We start from the raw sequence: 14,618 nt of genomic DNA on the forward strand, positions 1-14,618 counted from the left end.
TTAAGAGCTCTCTTTATCCAGCTGTTTCTCTTAGGCCAGAAAAAAAACCCTGTGGCTTTTTGCTTTTCACAGCTGGATACTATTTTACTTTCTGCTCTGTTGTTGTAGGCTGGGAATCCCAGGTGGGGGTTTAGACCCTGCCTTTCTCAGGGGAAACTCCTGGCTGCTGAGCTGTTTGTCAAACCCTTCAGCTGCCACCCACTGGAGCCCAGCCAGCCTTTTCACATCTCCTCACTTCCTACCAGTCACGTTGTGATGAAGTGGCCTTTTCTGTCTTTCCGTGGTTATAAGACTTCTCTCCAGCTAGTGTGAAGTTGGTTATTACAAATGATTTCTCCACAATTAAGTTGTAAATCCAGACTGGTCCTGGGAGGATGTTAGTGTAGCTTCCATTTACTCCTCCGCCATCTTGGACCTCCGAGACTATTTTTTATGTCATGCTCTGACTTTCTTTCCCCTTAGTTTTGTTACCCACATACTCCAGGCAGAAACTTGCCAGTAAATAAAAGATTCCTTTCTTTTCCACTGAACTCTGTCTTTGGAGGTTTGCCTGGTAGGTGATGAGTTGTAGGACACCCCCTACTGTTTGGGTTCAGTAATACTTACAGCACACACAGGGTGGGAGGTCCTTCTAGATGAAGGCCTTTGAGTTAAAGGTGTCCCAGGACACATCCTCCACTTTCCTCTTTCCTCTAATCCAAAGTGGTCCCCATTTTTCCCCTAGTCCAGCTTGAGATGTAGCGTGCATTATTCTTTACACTAAATTTCCTTTGTGGTGAAGAAAGATGAGTTTTTGCTTGTGCAGAGTACACAGAAGACCAATATGTCAAGGTGCCCCTCACCAAAGTATTGAGAGGCCTGGACCTTTCTTGGGCCTGCATGTGTCTAGCCACAGCAACCCTACCTGACCTAGGTGGGGCCAGCTCCAGGTAGACTATGAGCCCCATATCACCCACAGGAAGGCTAGGAGAGTTCAGGGTGGGTGACACTCCTGGCAGGCTTACTCAACCCCACACAGGACTATGGGACAGAACATGATGAAGAGAACATTCTAATTCCACATGTAATCAAGTAGCGTTCTAAAAATAGAGAATCAAAGTGTTGTCTAGTAATTAAAGTTAGCATAAATAGAAATTAAAAATAATACATCAAAATAAAGTTACATGATTGTCAAGTATAAAACAACCATTCAAGTAACTCTAGTAACAGAGTTCTTAGACCAGGTCAGAGCCTGGCTGTTTGTGTCCAGCACACTGAAAGGAGTGTCTAAATTGAGGATGAAAAATTAGAAAGATGTAATTTAACCAAAATTGTCTGTAACTTCTTTCAATGAGGGGAGAGAAAAATAAAGGTCCACACAGAACTGCCCAGCTCTCTGCAGATTCAGCTTCATGCTTCTTCCAAAGGCCCCTCAAAGCCAGTCCTGCCCTGGCGATGTGATTGGGCATGACAATCTGAGGCACTCAAGAGCTTTGCACTTAAACCTGGCCTCACAGGTCATTCTGGAAATAAGTTTGCCAAGGTAAGAAATAGAAGCTGACATTGGAATGCTTTTCCTTTTGAATGTGGCTTCCACCTTGCTTTGTCAATGACCCCTGCCCAGGGCTTTCTGGATAGAGTCACAGGATACAGCAGTGGGTCCCTGAGTCACTGCTTTGTAAGAGAGCCACCATGGAGAGCTGTGGGCCATGGCACATTTAGTATGAGTGTGAAATAAACCTGTGCTGCATTAAGCCACTGAGATTTGAGGGTTAATGTGTTATTGCAGCATAATTAACCTCTCCAGACTGACAAAACCTAAAAAATGGGTTTTGAATTTAAGAAGTCAAGAAACTTACAGCCTTGCTGAGTTCTACATCTCCCTGGGGGCAAGAGAAAGTTATGGGAGATCCAAGGAAACTAGACAAGAAAGGCAGACCATAGCAGTTGACCATTTGCCCAATGACATGCACCTGTGAGCTGACTGAGTCATGATTCTCCCTCTCTGCTGTAAGGTCTATAAACGGATGTCTTTTTGTTCAACCTTGTATCTCCATCACCCAAAGCAATGTCTGCTGTAAGAAGTACTAAAAAAAAAAAACAAAAACCATAGTTGTAGAATGAACTAATGAATAGACAAGTAACTGCATGCCCTTGGAAGTCCTTCTTGGATCCTAGGGGATCAGGACCTAACCCCTCAGTGGTTTGGTTGCAGTCCCCACCCACACCTAGGCTTGGCCCACTCTACCCCTGAAGGCAGCTACACACACTGTAAGGTGAGGATGACATCCACTGGCTAAAGAAAGGCCAGGCCAGGTGGAGTTGGGAAAGCCACCCCCGGCAGAAGGCCCATAAAGTAGAGACATGGACTAAGAAAGGGAAGAAGAAAGACTTAGGAATTGGCAGGCTCTGGTTGCAGCTTCAGGCTCTGATGGCTTATGTTGCAGCAATTAGTGTTGCCCATGCAAAGCTCTGCTTAGCACCAAACTGCTCGTGCCATGACCCCAGGTTCCTGAGTCCTCTAGCAAGCTGCCCTATCAAGGCTAGGCCAGGCCAGGCCAGGCCATCTCTCTGTTTATAGGATTACTGTGATGAGTTTTATTCCTCATTTTATTTTTTAATTTAAAAAATGTGTGTGTGTGTGTGATTGATGGGTTTTATTATTTTTCTTCACTTAAAAAAAAATTACAGTTGACATTCAACATTATATTTATTCCAGGTGTACAGCATAGTGGTTAGACATTTATATAACTTATGAAGTGATTCCCCTCAATAACTCTAGTACCCATTTGATGGTTTGATTACAGCACTTCATTCTCTTCCCAGGGAATGGTCACCCCTGATTTCTTGTATCCTTAGGTCCCCATGGGAGTGTTGTTGTGGACCTGTTAAATTTCTTTGCTGTTCATATTGTGTAAGCCCCCACGAAGTCACCATTTAATTAAATGCTTACTCATGGGGTACAGAGCTTTGCAATCGGTGCAGAGACCTGTCCCCACCACCATCTGCCCTGGAGAACCTTTATTATAAGGCTTTTTCTGAAGCTTTGTGAAATTACTGGTGTCTGCACACTGTGACAGATGGGCCACCCAGTTCAACCAACATTTAAATAAGTACCCATTGTATGTTGGCTTTGATTTAAAAAGGCAAGGTTCTTGTGCTCCAGAAATTCAAAATCAGGGAAGGAAGATGGATGCAAAAAATCCATTCTCTCTCTTGATAAATATGTACTGAGACACTCTTATGGACACAGAAAACTACATAGTTCTTAAATACATACCATACCCTCATGGCTCTTACACCTGATGATTGGGGTATACAATAAACAAAATAAACATGAAAGTTATAAGGTATGTGAAATCAAAGAAATAAAGTGGAGAGGACTTCTGATCAAGATGGAGGCATAGGTAAACATGGCTCGCCTCCTTGTGCAACCACAGCAAAAATTACAACTAGACTACAAGACAAATCACCCAGAATCATCAGAAAATCAAGCTGTATGGAAGTCCTACAACCAAGAAATTAAAGAAGCCACATTTATGCAGATGGGTAGGAGGGACACAGACATGGAGAGATGCAGAGACACAGAACAGGTGGCCCCACACCCATGTGTGGAGTATAAAAATCAGGAGGGAAACCTCAGGAGCAAAGGATTCCATTCTCTCAGCAGATCACCAAGCCCAGGGTTCCAGCACCAGGAAGATAAGTCCCCATAATTTCTACCTATAAAAATAAGTGGGACTTGGGGCAGCAGAAGAAACTGCAGGATTCTCAATAATCTACTCTTAAAGGGACTGCAAGGGACTTAGGACTTATGCAGACTCACTCCCTCTGGGCTTCAGCACCAGAGCAACAGCTAGAAGAGCACCAGTGGCATCAGGGTGAGTGCCATCTGACAAAACCCAGAGGTAAGGTAGTGGCATTGTCCCCTCTCTGAGCCCTCCCACACACAGAGCCACAGAGCAGTGACTCAGGTTTCCCTGCCCTGGTGATTACCTAAGGCTCTGCTCCATCCAACTTACTGATGCACTTTTCTATAATAGGCCATGCTACTAAGACAGGGAGCCAAAACATCTTTACCTAATACACAGAAACAAACATATGAAGGCTGCCAAAATGAGAAGGCAAAGAACTATGGCCCAAATGAAAGAACAGAATAAAACTCCAGAAAAAGAACTAAACAAAATGGAGATAAGCAATCTAATAGATGCACAGTTCAAAACTCAGATTATTAGGATACTCAAGGAACTCATTGGATACTTCAACAGCATAAAAAGACCCAGGCAGAAATGAAGGTTACACTAAGTGAAATAAAGAAAATTTTACAGAGAGCCAGCAGTAAAAGGGATGAAGTCAAGAATCAAATCAATGATTTGGAACATAAGGAAGAAAAAAAAACATTGAATCTGAACAGCAAAAAGAAAAAAGAATCTAGAAAAGAAAAATGAAGATAGACTAAGGAGCTTCTGGGACATCTTCAAAAGTACCAACATTCACTTTCTTCGGACCAACGCGTTCCTGGCTGTTTGGAAAAGAAGAGCAAGTGGTGCAGGTGAAGATTGCTGGGTGGCTAAAATTGCATTCTGGTGAGTGAGGACTCGAATCATGACGGTGACGGACCCCACCAACCTCAGGGCATGGAAGCCTCCACGTTCCTTGGTAGTGTCTAGTACTGAAAAAGCTGAAGCCATGAGCATGGTGCTGTCCCTGTGCTTGAGAATAAGATCTGCTATGGATAAGCTGTTACCACATATGAATGATCTACAGAGTTTGGAGATGCAGTATGGGACGAAGGAAGCTAAAGGACAAGTTTCCGAGGGAAAGACTGGCTGACTGTCCAGAACAGTTAGATCCAGGCCAGAACAGAGGCTAAATAACACTAAATTGTCAGACCACCCCCCATGGTTTACAGCCTTTGCCCCCCACCCCTTATCTGGGATGGTCCTCTATCCATCCTGCCCTGCAGTGTGGAGGATTGCCTTAATAAACTCCTAATGTAAAAAAAAAAAAAAAGTACCAATATTCAAATCATATGGGTGCTAGAAGGGGAAGATAAAGAGCAAGAAATAGAAAACTTATTTGAAAAAAGGATGAAAGAAAATTTCCCTAATTTGGTTAAGGAACTAGACATACAAGTCCAGGAATCACAGAGAGTCCCAAACAAGTTTGACCCAAAGAGGACCACACCAAGACACATCATAATTAAAATGTCAAAGGTGAAAGATAAAGAGAGAATCTTAAAAAACATCCAGAGAAAAGCAGAAAGTTACCTACAAAAAAGTTCCCATAAGATCGTTGCTTGATTTCTCAGAAGAAAGTTTGAAGCTAGAAGGGACTGGCAAGAAGCATTCAAAGTGATGAAAAGCAAGGACCTACAATCAAGATAACTCTATCCAGCAAAGCTATTATTTAGAATTAAAGGGCAGATAAAGTGCTTCCCAGACAAGGTAAAGCAAAAGTGATTCATCATCACCAAGCCATTATTGTATGAAATGTTAAAGGGAGTTACTTAAGAAAAAGAAGAACATCAAAACTATGAACATTAAAATGACAATAACTTCAAAACTATCAATAGCTGAACCTAAAAAACAAACTAAGGAAACAAGCAGAACAGAAACAGAACCATAGATATGAAGATCATCTGGAGAGTTATTAGTTCGAAGGGGAAAGGGGGAAAATGGGGGAAAAGGTGCAGGGATTAAGAACTATAAATTTATAGGTACAAAATAGACAGGGGTGGGGGTGTTAAGAACAGTACAGGAAATGGAATAGCCAAAGAACTTACATGTATGACCCATGCACGTGAACTAAGGGGAGCATTGCTGGAGGGAATGGGTGTACCAGGTGGAGGGGGGCAAAGGAGGAAAAATTGGGACAACTGTAGTGTCATAATCAATAAAATAATTTAAAAAATGAATAAAATGGAGAAAAGAGTAGTTATGGAGGTTGTACATTAGACAGGATGATGGGAGAATCTTCATAATAGAGTGGTGGCTGAGCAGAGCCCAAAAATGTTGAGGGAGCCATGTGTCCCCTGGGGATGGGCACACTTAGGGAAAGGGCTCATTTAGAGGAAGGGCACACTTGAAAGACAGGTGCACCTGGGGAAAACTACATCTGGGAGAAAGATACATCTGGGGGAAGGGCACAGCTGGGGAAATGTTACCCTTGGGGAAGGGTGTGCTGAGCATAGGTTCTGGGGCAGAAGTGTGCTAGACAAGCTCCAGAGTGAGCAAGGGGGTGCATGGGTAAGTAAGCATCAAGGTAAATCCAGAGCCCAGATGGAGAGGGCATGACACACACACCATCCATCCTTAATTCATCACTTTTACTGACAGCTCCATCTGAGGTCCTCGGTGGACAGTGAGGAGCTACACAGTGAGGTGAACCCACAGTGTCTGGAGTGAGATGTCCCTTAGGGACTATACAACACTCACTGTCTCCCCTCTTGTGTCTCCTGCTTAGCTGGCTTCTTCCCTTCACTCAGGTACTGATTGGAAGTGCTTCCATTGTCCTCTTTTCTAACCACAAAATAGTTCCTTCCAGCTCTGAGCAGTGTCTGAAATTGTCATGTTTATTAATGTAATCTTATTCATTTATTTGCCCTATTCAAATTCCATGAGAGCACATCCTACAATATCTGGCACATAGTGGAGGCTCAGTAAACTCTTGTTGAAGGAATGATTTCCTACACTCTGACACTCATTCCCACAAACCTACATTTTTAAGGGTCATGAATACGTGAGGCTGACAGTACCTGGACTCAGCAAGCCCCATCTGCTCCCTCCTCCTCGCCTTCCCTTTAGTTCCAGAGGAGAGGTGTCCTTCACATGTGTGGGGTTCCCAAGCTCCCAGGGCTCTGGCTGTTCTCTCAGATGCCTAGGGGAGCTTCTTTCATCATTATTTACTCTTTCTCCACCTTAGAACACTCCATTGATTATTGCTTAGGTCTCCTCCATGTTAAAAATCCCTCCTTCCCCTTTGTATCACCCATCTCTTCCCTATCTTTGTCATTCAAACTCCTAAAATACAGGCTCTTCTCAAGTTGGGGCTTGGGGACAAGATTCATGAAGTCAAAACCACTATACAGGAATTTGTCTATACTGCTCACAAATGAGATTTTATCCCAGGGAGAGAATTTGTAGCTTCAGTTAGTCTCACCTCAAAGGTTAAGAATCCTGAGATGTTTACTCCATGTTACTTATGAATGTAATTATTTATCAAAGAATATATTTCCAGAGGAAAGTGTCATCAGAAGCACTTGTCAAGCCCTATGTCAGGAGCTCAGCTATGAAGACTACCTGCATCTTCCTTGAAAGTTATTAGTCCAAATCTGGGCTTGACACCCAGAGAGGGAGAGGATGCAGAAGGGTCAGCTGTGCTCATGGAAAGAATAGGTGCATGCGGGGTGGGGAAGAAGGGGGACAGGGAACTGATGGCCATCTCTATCTCAACCTGTAAGCACCATCACATGGTTCTGCCAAGCTCCTTCCCCTTGGCCATGAGGCCAGCACGCCCTAGATAAGAGCAGCTAGAACTCTTTCAACTGATGCATTCAAGCATGGATTTTAAGACAATAAATATTACTAAGTCATTCCCTGTGCTTGTGAGGCAGATGAGCACAGAACTACAGAGGGACAAGAATTGCTCTATAACACTTATGTAGTACTCACTGTATGCCAAACACTCTTTTAAGCACTCTTCATATCAATCAATAACATGCTTAATGGCAGAACTTGAAAGGCATGTTCATTAAGTTCAGGAAATAAACAGGGCTATAAGCTATCATTTTTATTGTACAGCTTTGGGGACGTGCAATAAAAAACATATAATACACAATTATTGGAAGAGTCAAACTTTTAACTAGTTCAGTCTTCCTCTGAAGGTGAGGTGTCCCCTTCCCCTTTCTCAGCAGGTGGAAGTTGTGTCATGATAGCCATGAAAAGAGTGGATATAAAGAAACTGTGATCACAGAGCACTTTGGGGAATGTAAAGATTGATGTTCACATGGGATGTTAACAGGATTTTGATGCTATGATGACTATCCATTGGGTAATTATCCTTACAGCCCTTGAAGAGTGGCTCTGACTGGAAGACAAAGAATGGAAGGACTGGCACATCCAGAAGAGAAGGTGGCGCCGAGAGGCAGCATATTCAGTGGCAGGAACGTATGGTCTCCCCTACCCCATTTTTCTTCATTCCCCATACCCAATCCCACTTCTGATAGCACTTGTTGATTTTGTTTTGTGAAACTACAGGTCTATATTCCATGCCATCATGGTGGAAAATCAGTCAAGACATTTCCCAGGCAGGGTCCTGTGAAACAAGCCAATGAGACCCTGGGTCCCCCAAGAATCTTACTCATGATCATATGTGCTAAGGTGGAGAACAGGTGCCCTGCAATCCCTGAGAAGAGTCCTTGCCAGGATTTCAGTGGGAACTGACCTTGCTCAGGTTCTGAGGAATTGATTTTTTTCACATTTTCTTTGATGCTATGAGCTACCAAATTCCTCTATGATTCTTGCTCCAGTCAAACAGACACAGTTTCTGCTGCTTAGAATTAAATAACTGCTAATGGATGCAGAGAGGTGAGGCTCCTGGGAAAATAGGGAATGACACATGCCAGGCCCTGTGTCACAGACAATAAATATCTCACTGTTTTTATATAACAACCCTATGAAGTAGCAATTGCTACCCCAGTTTACAGATGAGAAAACTGAGGCTCCAAGAAGAAATTGATTGACCAATGTCACAGCAAGTGAATGACAGAGGGAAAGTCATAATCTAGGTTCTGAGTTCCACACTATATAAATTGATTTCTCTGGATCCTGTATCATGTGCTCATGAGCTTGCCAGAACTCCAGGCCACCGGGAGAAGTCAGGTGTTTTGTTCAGCAACTGGAGTTTCTCTACTGGGTCAGGCGTCCCCTATCTCTCCTCATCTCTCCCTTTCCCCAACCCCCACCCCCAGTGCAGAATCTAATCTGCAGAGAGGCCTTGGAAGGCATCCTGCTTTCCTAAAATCTCGATCAGGTCTTATTCCTGAGACAAGTTGGTCATTTTGCACTTCTTACAAAAAAAAAGTTAAACAATTTGGCCATGGTTTTATTTCCATGCATCTCTCATTTTCAACATAATCTTTCCCAAATTGTGTTATTACATGTCTTCCCACTTGGAAGTCTGATTTTTAAGCACACTCAGAGGATTCAAGCATGCAATTTGGACCTTTGTTCATAATTAAAATCTGTTAGGCCTGAAGAATTTCCAAGAGAGGTCAAAGTGCCTGTTGGCCACATTGGAAAATTAGCTGGTTGATAGAGATTCTAAGAGTTGCCCTGCCCAACTCTCTGTGACTTGGGGCCAACAGAGCTGTGAAGGCTGAGCTGTGTTGGCCACTGGTAGGGGGCAGAGATCCCCCAGTGCTAAGCCCAGTCCTTCCCCTCCTGGCCTCAGAGTGGGATGACCATCTTTCCAGACTTGAGTCCCAAGTGCACCATTGCCTAGCTAGGAAATCTCAGCCAACTTCACTGAGTTCCCTTTCTCTTATCTGTTACATGATTTACCTTTAAGGCATTGTTTTTCCAACTTGAGTCGCTTGGTTTCGGTAGTACATTTTTTTGCCATATGTACAGTTATTGAAATTCTTCTTTAAATTAAATTATATCTTCATTTAAATATCTTTTTTCAAATATGTGTATATTATAACTAAACTGAAAAAACAGTATCAGGTCCTATAAATAGAAAGTATCTTAAAAATATCACAACTATAAAATAATTAATATAACATATAATATAATCTCCTCTTAACATCAGCCTTTGTACCACCAGTGATATGCAGGCCCAATTTTGGAAACATTTCTCTAAGGAGTGTGGTATAGGACCCAAAATGTCTTTAGCCTAGACATCCCCAAGTCCTCCAATTATCAGGGGGTATCTCTTTTATTAATTTGAAAAAAAAAAGTTTGACTCTCCATTCCATGCATTACAGCAAGACAACTCCTGCCCTTTCCCCTGTACTTCTACCAATATTTGTGTGGATTTCCAAAATGCTTATGTTTTCCCAGGCTATGTGAGCTACCTGATTTTTTGATAGTGCTTAGCTCCTTACTGGAAATCTAGGCAGTAATAAGGCCTAAATTTGCATCCCAAACTTCTCTTCTGAATGGAAGATTCCTACATCCAGCCACATACTTGACAATTGCATTTGGATAGATATCTCATAAACACCTCAATCTTATATATTAAAAACAGGACCCTTGATCTTTTCCCTAAACCTGATTTTCTCAAATCTTCCAGGGCTGGGGTGGGGGGGCAGTTATTCCTCAAGTCCACATGTTTCCATAGGCCTATTCACTGCTGTATTTCTCACTCAGAACACATTGCCCAGCACACAGTAGGCACTTGTATCGGTCAGCTGAAGGAGTTGTTACACTGCAGTAACAAATGACCCTTAATCCTAGTGCTTTAGAACAGCAAAGGTTTTTTTCTCACTCATATTTATTTCTGTCTCAGGTTAGCTGGGTCTCTGTTTCATGTCACCTTCATCCGGAATCAAGGTTGAAACAATGGTGCCTACCAAGCAATGACAGTTTGATGGAAGAGGAAAAAGAGCAATGATGTCACTTTAAGCTTCTGCTATTGCTGACACCTCACTAGTTAAGACTGGGTTGACAGGGCATGAAGGTGTAACCCTACCATGGACAACTGGAGAATAATAGCATGATATACAACAGGGCTTGATAAATATTTACTTAATGTTGACATAATGAATAGAATCTCACAGGCAGCTTCGACCATGGGTCTAAGACTTCAATTTCAATGCAGTTAGAAAATGGGCTTCATACTCAGGTCACAAGCACATGTTTGGAATATAGATCTCACTGACTTGCCTGGGGTACTAACTTCTCACATGGGCCTAGTGGCCCTTCATATGGATTAGGGTCCCTGGCCTCTCACATAGACAAGGGGTCCTGGCCTCTCACATGTACTAGGAGTCCTGGCTTCACACATGGGTTGAGGTCTTGGCCCCACATATGAACCAGGGGTCTTGGTCTCACACACGGGACTGGGATCCTGGCCTCCCTATTAACTTGGGACAAACTACTTTGCCTCAGGTTTAAAGTAAGGCACAGAGCAGTGAGTGGGTGTTCTACTTCCCATGGTCATCACTAACCTGAGATGCTATGTCCTCCAGATTTCTGTTATCCACTTCCTGTTGGCACAGTTTCTTAGCCTCACCTTGTGGCTCATGGGATAGGCCCCTTGGTGAGCTCTGGGCTTCTCTGATGCTGTTCCTTGAGCCATGAACCTTCCAGAAGCCATTGGAAAAGGCCAAGTGCCTAGCCCCACTGATTCTGGGAGCCTATTCTGGGATTAAGACAGAAAACCCAGCTCCATTCTCAAATCTGGCCTGGGAGTCAGAAGTCATTTTAACTCCACTTCAATCCTTGCTCAGGCTGGCTGACACCCTGCCTCATTCCTTCTTTATGCCCAGAGAGGCTGCAGGCTGGCTGGTGCTGTGGGCAGGTCCACCTCTTGGGTCACTTTAGTATGTATCTCTCCACACTGGCCTGGGCCTCTAGCCCACAGCCCAACTCCTACATTAGAACCCTGTCCCCAAGGTCTCAGGAGAAACATGTGGGGCCGAGGTCTCACCATGTCCTGTGGACCTAACTTCCCAAGGCTCTCTGAAAAATACTAATGGCTTCTGAGGGGGTTAATGGGACTGGAGGAGCCACTCTGAGCCTCCTGTGGCTTGGCCTTCTAGAAACAAAGGATCACACTGGATCCCATTTAAGGAGCCATCCTGGGAAGATCAGGCCCTGTCAAATCTTCCCTAAGCTGCAGTTTCCTGAAGGTGGAGGCTGAGAGGGTGGAAAAACCAGGAGGTCCAGACCATATGACATGCAACCCTGGCATCTCTCCAGGTCTCTGAAGCTGATATGTAGCCACTGTGGGCCTCTAGGGTTAGAGGGGAATTAGGTCTGGGTGGCAGAAACAAGAAAGATTCTACAGATACACCTGCAGGGGGTGCAAAATGGCACACATATAAGCCAAGTGCCTATCCTCAGAGTCCTGATTTAAAAGACATGGGAGCACAGTGAAGCTGTCAAAAAGAATAAAGAGGCTCTCCACACACCATAGTGACAGATCTCTATGACATATTGTTACGTTTTTAAAAAGCAAGGCACAGAACCATGAGAAAGGCATGGAATAGACTATACATTCTATTTGCTTACATTTCATTTCCTATTGACATAAACATGGAACATATACTGGGAGAGCTCACTAAAGTGTCTATAAGGGGTGTGGAAGAGCAGAGTAAACAGGGATGGAAGAGTTAGTTTTTAGAAGTAAACTTTTAAAAAAATCATTTAGATTTTTGAACTATGTATACATATTATCTGCTCAAAAAATTTTAATTTAAGATAGGATGCGCAGAGCCCCAACTGTCATAAACCTGGAATCTTTGAAGCCAGAAGCACTCGCCATCACCCCAACCCCATCTTGCCTCCCACAGAGAGCACTCCCACCCCCAGTTTTCCAGGCTAGAGTCACACTTGGATCTAAGATCATGATGTCTTAGAAAATTTTAATTTGTGTGGCAAGAGTGTCCTTCTCTCTTGGCTACAGTCCTGACTGTGGCTGCCCTCCCAGAAGAGAAGACAGTGAGCTTTGTCCTGATGCAAATGGGCCACAGAGGTCCGGAAACTTGGAGTTGGCTCCAAGGAGAGGCTCAGCCAGTGCCCCTAACTGCTGCTTTGGCCTGCCTGCCAGAGCCCAGATTGCCATGGAGGGCCGGGGCCAGGGCCAGCCCCACTCTCATCAGTCAAGAGAGACCTGAGAGATCAGTGCACTGCCACCCTCTCCTGGTCACAGTCTTGTCCCTCTCATACTAGCCACACTTCTGAACCTACATCCTCCTCCCTGTGCTTTCCTCTCTGCTCTCTCCCTGCCTTCCTGGACACAATGTAACCTGGTGGTTCCAGAGACTGACTCCAGGAACTGCAGCCCAACTCATTCTGTCCAGACTCAAAAAGGCTGTCTCCCAGGACATGGACCTTCCTGCCCAGGAGCTACAGAGTCTAAAGGAGATGGGGAAAGCTTTTGTGGTTTTTGGATTTATTCCAACCCCTCTCAGCACTTCACCAGCACTTGCATAATTAGAGGGCATAGAAGAGGCCAATACTCTTATCTTTGTGAAGCACCATATCCTCATCCCGATGGCCTCCTTAGCTCAGGCCCTCTTTTCTTTTTGCTTTTTGATGTGCAATATGCATATAGAAAACAATTTCTTAAGTGTATGGCTTGACAAATCTTACACAAAAATACCCAGTAGCCATCACCCAAATCAATGAAATCAAATATTGTAAGCCCTCAGGAGCCCTCTTGGTCCCTCACCCTCTCTCCAGCAAAGAAAAACCCTTTCCTGATTTTTGGCACCATAGGTTTGTTTTACCCTCTTTAAGACTTTATGTCCACAGAATCAAACTGTAGATATTCTGGCTTCTTTCAGCAATATTATGTGAGAATCATCCCTGCAGTTCTTTCTCACTGCTGTACAGTATTCCATTGCATGGATAAACCACAGTTGATTTCCCCATTCTACCATTGATGGGCATTTTGGAGGGACTATGAAGAATAGCACTACTATGAGGATTCTAGTATTCAGTGAACATGCCTACACATTTCTCGAGTTATACATGTAGGCATGGAATTGCTGCTTTCCAGCACTTTGGTGCAAAGTCTTACCCTTGCATTAAAGCTAGAGAAAGCAGATGGACTGTCCACATTCATGATCCCAGTGAGGTACAGAAGGAGAATTTCACAGAACAGCAGTGGCATGGAGGTGGAGGCCAAACACTGTGAGGTTCTACTGTCTCCTTCCCTGAAAGAGAGGCCACTCCTTTTGTTGACCACAGATGTGGCTGTAAAGCCCAGTACATTAGGAGAGTAGGGCAACAAAGGACTCTTGCCTCCAAAACCCATGTGAACTTTCCCAACTCTTACATTTAAGAGAGGGAGTTACTAACTTTAGTGTGAGCTATTGATCAGAACTTGATAATTGTAGGCAGGACCCATGGGCTTTAGGAAGTAGATTCTGTGATCTCTGACTCTGAATTTATTTTCTTCTTTCTGCCTCCCAGGGTTAAGCAGGCTGAGCAGAGCCTGAGCCCTCCAGGCAAAGTGGCTTTGATCTTCATTTCTTACTTCCATTTCCTCTCCATAAAGAGAACAGATGCTCCTGCCATGGTGAGAATGCACACTGGCTCAGCTATGAACAGGAGAAATTTGGGGCTCCTTGAGGATGAGGATAATGGACAAAGAGAACTTTGTTATTTATTTTATGTTTTCCTGATTATAACAATATCAAAATACCACAAAACAGAAAAGAAAATATCAAAAAAATAAACTTTATTAAAATGAACTTTTATTCCTCAGAAGACACAATTAGGAGTGGAAAAAATAACCCACAAAAGTTGTCTTTTATCCAAGAAAGAGTTCATGGCAAAAAAAATTTAAAGAACTTATACAGACCAATAAGAAAAAGACAACTCAGTTAAAAACTAGCAAAAGACAACTAGATATCCAGAGGGTTAATCTGTGCATGAAAAGGTACTTAATATTGTCACGAGTCA

This window comes from Furipterus horrens, unplaced genomic scaffold (assembly GCF_987537825.1).
Source record: "Furipterus horrens unplaced genomic scaffold, mFurHor1.1.pri manual_scaffold_8, whole genome shotgun sequence".
Taxonomy (NCBI): Eukaryota; Metazoa; Chordata; class Mammalia; order Chiroptera; family Furipteridae; genus Furipterus; species Furipterus horrens.